This window comes from Triticum dicoccoides, chromosome 6A, assembly GCF_002162155.2.
Source record: "Triticum dicoccoides isolate Atlit2015 ecotype Zavitan chromosome 6A, WEW_v2.0, whole genome shotgun sequence".
Lineage (NCBI taxonomy): Eukaryota > Viridiplantae > Streptophyta > Magnoliopsida > Poales > Poaceae > Triticum > Triticum dicoccoides.
The window spans coordinates 90879794-90885793 of record NC_041390.1 but is presented as its reverse complement, the minus strand read 5'-3'; positions in this window follow the sequence as shown (position 1 = coordinate 90885793).

Genomic DNA, 6000 nt, shown 5'->3' with positions numbered 1-6000 from the left:
ACCTCTCACTCGGGGGCTTAGCTGCAGTCCAAGCACTCGCCTAAGTTACAAAAATCCTATTGAGTGAAGAGCAACCCTCTCACTCGGGGGCTTAGCTGCAGTCCAAGCACTCGCCTAAGTTATAAAAATCCTATCGAGTGAAGAGCAAACCTCTCACTCGGGGGCTTAGCTGCAGTCCAAGCACTCGCCTAAGTTACAAAAATCCTACCGAGTGAAGAGCAACCCTCTCACTCGGAGGCTTAGCTGCAGCCCAGTGCTAGCCTAAGTTATCAAAATCTTACCGAGTGGTAAGCCAGACTTTCACTCGGGGGCTTAGCTGCAGCCCTGTGCTCGCCTAAGTGGATTAAAGAATAAGTCGATTGCAGTAAAGGCGCCTTGCTTTGAACCTGCAAAAGACATTTCGAGCCAAAAGCAATCGTATTCAAGCACCAAATTCAAGTTTGAATCGATATCTAAAAGAACCGAAAGTGCTCAGGCGTTAAGCCTGTTAAGGTTTATCGGTTACAATTTCACTCGGCATACCGAGGCAAATTTAAAGTGTCGAGCCAGAAGAAGTTTTTTACCCCTCCTGTGGAGGGCTGGAAGGTGCAACGAATTCATCAAGGTCAATTCCGTCGACGATCCGAGTGGCAGCCGCAAGGAAAGTTTCCATAAAGGACCCGAAGTCGTGTTTCTTGGTGTTGGCCACCCGAAGGGCCGCCAGCTTCTCTTCTCGCGCATCTTTACAGTGGACTCGGGCCAGACACAGAGCAACATCTGCACCACACCGAGCCGAGGACTTCTTCCATTCTTGCACTCGACCAGGGATCGTGTTCAAGCGGGCCATCAGCGACTCAAGGTCATTCTGAAGTGTCTCCTCAGGCCAGAGCGTCGAGTCGATGCGAGATGTGGCGGCCTTCAGCCTTGCGAGATAGTCCACGACAGCTGCAACACGAGACTCCAGTCGGAAAACATCCATGGCAACTTCGTCGTTCACCGGAGAATTGACGGGGTCGAGGTTTGGCTCCAGTCGGCTAGTTTCTTCTTCAAAGTTTTGACAAAATTCTGCAAGGATCATCACTAAGTCAAGGGGATGGTCGAATGGAAAAACCACAATTGGAAATGTTTGCCGAGCATAGAGGTTTACCTTCAAGCATAAGAAACAGCTTCTTGGCAAGACCACTCAGGAAGGCCTCCAGATCATTTTTCTTCCTAGTCAACTTACTGACTTGGTCGGTCAGGGCAGCTTTATCAGTTTTTAGTCAACTGACCTCCTTGTTGGCGATCCCAAGAGCAGCTTTCAGATTGGTATTGTATTGTTCAAGCTTGGTGACTGAAGCTAACTTCTCGTCAGCAAGCTTGATCTTCTCAGCTAGTTCGAGGTCTTTCTTCTGTTGGGCCTCCCTTACCTTACCTGCAAGTTACAGCAAGATCAGATTTTAAAACAAGCAAGGGGAAAAGCAGTCGTCAGGGTCTCACCAAACATACCTTCGGTCTCCTCCTTTGCCTTCGTCAGCTTCTCCTGAACCAGCTTCAAGCTCAGCTCGAGTTGAGTGTGCTTGTTTTCCAGCTCAGAGTAGCGAGCCACAAGATCACAGGAGTTCTGCGAAGAACCAATCGACTAAATGTCAAATATAATTCACTTCCGAGTGAAAAAGGAAAAATCACACGTTTCTAAGACTACAGCCGAATACAAGCATTCGACCGTAGTCTCGGGGACTACACCCAGTGGGTGCACTCAGCGTGCCCCCACTAATCCTGTTGAAGACAAAGTCGACCAGTCGACCTCAAAAAAAAAAGAAGAGAGATGTATTCTTTAAGACTGTAATCAACTGCAAGCAGTCGACCACAGTCTCGGGGACTACACCCAGTGGGTGCACTTAGCGTGCCCCCACCGGTTTGTGAAATCCAGTCGACATAGTCGACTAACAGAAAGATTGACATCATAAAGCCTAAGGCCGACTGCCAGCAGTCGACCTTAGCCTTGGGGACTACACCCAGCGGGTGCACTCAGCGTGCCCCCGCTAACACGGAGTTTAATCGACAGACCCAGTGGGTGACTACTATAAATTCCAGAAAGGAAAAGTTTTTGGTAGCATATCCAACAGAACAAACGGTGGTCGACTGACCTGAACATTGCTTTGGAGGGCAGAACTGGCGTCATAAGCTGCCTGGCTCGCATCCCGGATGGTCTTCAACTGCTCCATCATGATTCCCGCCTGGCGTATTGCCTCCTTCGCCGCGCCAGCTTGGTCCTCTGGAACGTGGTGCGTCGTGAAGAGGGAGGGCTGCTGAGCACTCGTCAATGGATCTGCGAAGAACACCGTGTGTCGAGTGGTGTTCTCTTCCTCCGCAATCAGAATCTCAGGCGCCGTCACATCCTAGGGCACCTTGCTGGCAGACGCTTTCCTACTCCTTCTGCGCTTCAGCGGTTCCTCATCCTCATCATCATCAGGGAGATTGATAACAGCGTTGGGTGGAGCTTCGGAGAAGAATCAGGATCAGAGATCACGAGTCAGTCAACTAAAAACGGCGTTAAGAATATAGTACCTGGTTTTGAAGTTGCTGCGTCCTCCATCTCATGGTCATCAGCCCGGGCTGAGGTCTCAGAAGTAGCAGCATTGCAACTCCAAAGAATCAGTCGACTAACTTCAGCGTCAACCAGAGACAAAGTTCACACAAAATAAGAAGACTTAAGCAGCACGATTACCCTGATATGGTGGGGATGGACACCTTCATCTTCGGCAGGAGCTTGATCGGCTTCGACGAGGCCGCCCTGGGTTGCTTCGGCGCCTTTTCAGTCGGCACTGGAGAGGTGGTCCGAGGGCGTTTGGTCGACTGAGCGGCGGTCGCAACCCCCTTACCACGTTCAGTCGAAGGGTCGTGGACAAGCTTCGACCGCCTTTCCGAGCGCGGTGGTACGACCTCCTCCTCCTCTTCTTCCTCGTCTTCAACGTCATCTTCATCACCATCATCATCGTCATCGTCATCATCATCCTCTGCAACGTCCGAGTCCCATTCCTCCTCTTCCTGGCTCTCGCCCCCACTCGCCTCACCCTCCTCAGTCGGAGCTTGTGCCCCATTGGGCATCGAGTACAGCTCGGTGAGGGCCTAGCAGATATCAAGACAAGGATCAATCGACCAGTCGGCAGGATAAACAGAAATGAATGTGACAAGAACACAGTGGAGAGCAGAGCAAGCGTACATTGTTTGGATCGCTGTTGTGGTCGAGTGGAGGAATCCTTCTGGCTCCGTGTGGGTTATCCTTATTTCCGGTAACGGCTACCATCCATCTTTCCAGAGTGACATCGTCGACTGCTTCTGGATGGACTCGAGTCTCGTCTTCAGCCCCACAGTACAACCACATGCAGTGACTCCGGAACTGAAGGGGCTGGATGCGACACCTAAGGAAGACCTCCAGGAGATCCATGCCCGTCACTCCCTCCCGAACCAACTGCACCACGCGCTCCATCAACATCTTCACGTCAGCTTTCTCCTCCGGAATCAACTTCAGAGAGGAGGGCTTGTTCACTCGGTCCATGGTAAACTGAGGGAGTCCACTCGACTGCCCCAGCGTCGACTGGTCCTGGCAGTAGAACCAGGTCGACTGCCAGCCTCTGACTGACTCGGGAAAGGTCATGGGCGGGAAGGTGCTCTTGTTCCTCACCTGGATCCCCAGACCCCCACACATTTGGACGACTCGGGTTCTTTCATCGCCTGGGCTTGCCTTCTTCACGGTCTGAGAGCGACACGTGAATATATGCTTGAACAAACCCCAGTGCGGTCGACAACCCAGGAAACCCTCACACATGGACACGAACGCGGCAAGATAGGCGATAGAATTTGGGGTAAAGTGGTGGAGCTGCGCTCCAAAGAAGTTCAAGAAGCCACGGAAGAAAATACTCGGCGGCAAAGAAAATCCACGATCAACATGGGTGGCCAAGAGCACACACTCACCCTCTTCTGGATGGGGCTGCCATTCCTTCCCCGGAAGCCTCGCAGCTCCATGAGGGATCAAGCCCTCGTTGGCCATGTCGAGGAGATCTTTTTCTGTGATGGTCGACTGGATCCAGTCTCCTTGGACCCAGCCCTTCGGCAGGCGGGATCTGGACGAAGACCCGCCGCGGCTGGTAGATCTCCCCTTCGCCTTCTCCGACGCCGACGCCTTCTTCGCACGTTCCAGCGCCGCCGTCTTCTCCTTGGCCATGGTTGCCAGCGAGATGCGCGAGGGGAAGTTGTGCGGGGGCAAGAGCGAGCGCGCTGGACGGAGACGAAGGGAGCAGAGAGAGAGAGAATGCTGAGGCACAGTACAAAAATCCTCGCCGGGCGCATTTATAAGGTCCCTTCCGAGTGGATGACAGGTGGGCCCGGTCGATCTAATCATATCCAGGAACAGTTATGCAGACGAGATACGTGGCGAAGAAAGCGGCGCGGAGATCGAGGCGTCTATGTCCCGTCCCATCTGAACGCCGCGGTCCGCTCTGCTTCGCGCGCGTCCCCAAATTTCGCATCCCACAGAATCCGCGAACAGCAGATCAGTCTGTCAGACGCGGGGTTTCCCACGATCCGTCGCTCGGGAATCATCAAAGTCCGAAAGATCACTCGACGAAAGAAGAGAATGGATCGAGTCGACTGAAGACAAGTTGCTCACTATCGACGAAGAGGTTCTTTGGTCCAGAACAACGCACAACCAGAGCGCAAAGGTTAATCGGAAACGACATCAACTCCTTCCTCACTCGAAGCCTCAATCCATTTGGGGGCTAATGATGGGGTCACGTACCTAGGGTAGGGTCATGGACCTGATCTAAGTACCTTACCCAAGGACACCCTTAGAAGAGGTCGCCTTCCAGTCGACCAACGAGGGACTCACTCGACTGACTTGAAGGACTCGACCACGAAGACTCACTCGACCACCAGAAGGTCAAGAGGCACTCTACACGGCAACGGCCTGTAATTAAGTAGACTTTATGGTAGTAAAGACACTTTATGTGGGGCGTTATCAGTAACGCCCCGGACTTAACTTACCTTAAACCCTCTCCTACGTGGGCTGACTGGGGTCCCGGCGTACTCTATATAAGCCGCCCCCCTCCACAGGTAGAGGGGTTCGGCACCTTGTAACTCATATACTCATAATTCACTCGACCGCCTCCGGGCTCCGAGACGTAGGGCTATTACTTCTTCCGAGAAGGGCCTGAACTCGTACATCCCTTGTGTTTACAACCTCTCCATAGCTAGGACCTTGCCTCTCCATACCTACCCCCCACTCTACTGTCAGGCTTAGAACCACGACACTATGGATATTCAAGGATTTAATACTAACAACATTGCAATCATGCTCATCATTCAAAGATTTAGTGTCAAACATTTTATAGACTTCTTCTTCTAGCACTTGAGCACAATTTTCCTTTCCATCATTCTCATGAAAGATATTAAAAAGATGAAGCGTATGAGGCAAACTCAATTCCATTTTTTTTCTTTTATAAAATAAACTAGTGATAAAATAAGAAAAAAAAGATTCGATTGCAAGATCTAAAGATATACCTTCAAGCACTCACCTCCCCGGCAATAGCGCCAGAAAAGAGCTTGATGTCTACTACACAACCTTTTTCTTGTAGACGTTGTTGGGCCTCCTAGTGCAGAGGTTTGTAGGACAGTAGCAAATTTCCCTCAAGTGGATGACCTAAGGTTTATCAATCCGTGCGAGGCGTAGGATGAAGATGGTCTCTCTCAAGCAACCCTGCAACAAAATGAAAAAGAGTCTCTTGTGTCCCCAACACACCCAATACAATGGTAAATTTTATAGATGCACTAGTTCGGCAAAGAGATGGTGATACAAGTGCAATATGGATAGTAGATAAAGGTTTTTGTAATCTGAAAATATAAAAACAGCAAGGTAACAAGTGATAAAAGTGAACGTAAATGGTATTGCAATGCTAGGAAACAAGGCCTAGGGATCATACTTTCACTAGTGCAAGTTCTCTCAACAATAATAACATAATTGGATCATATAACTATCCCTCA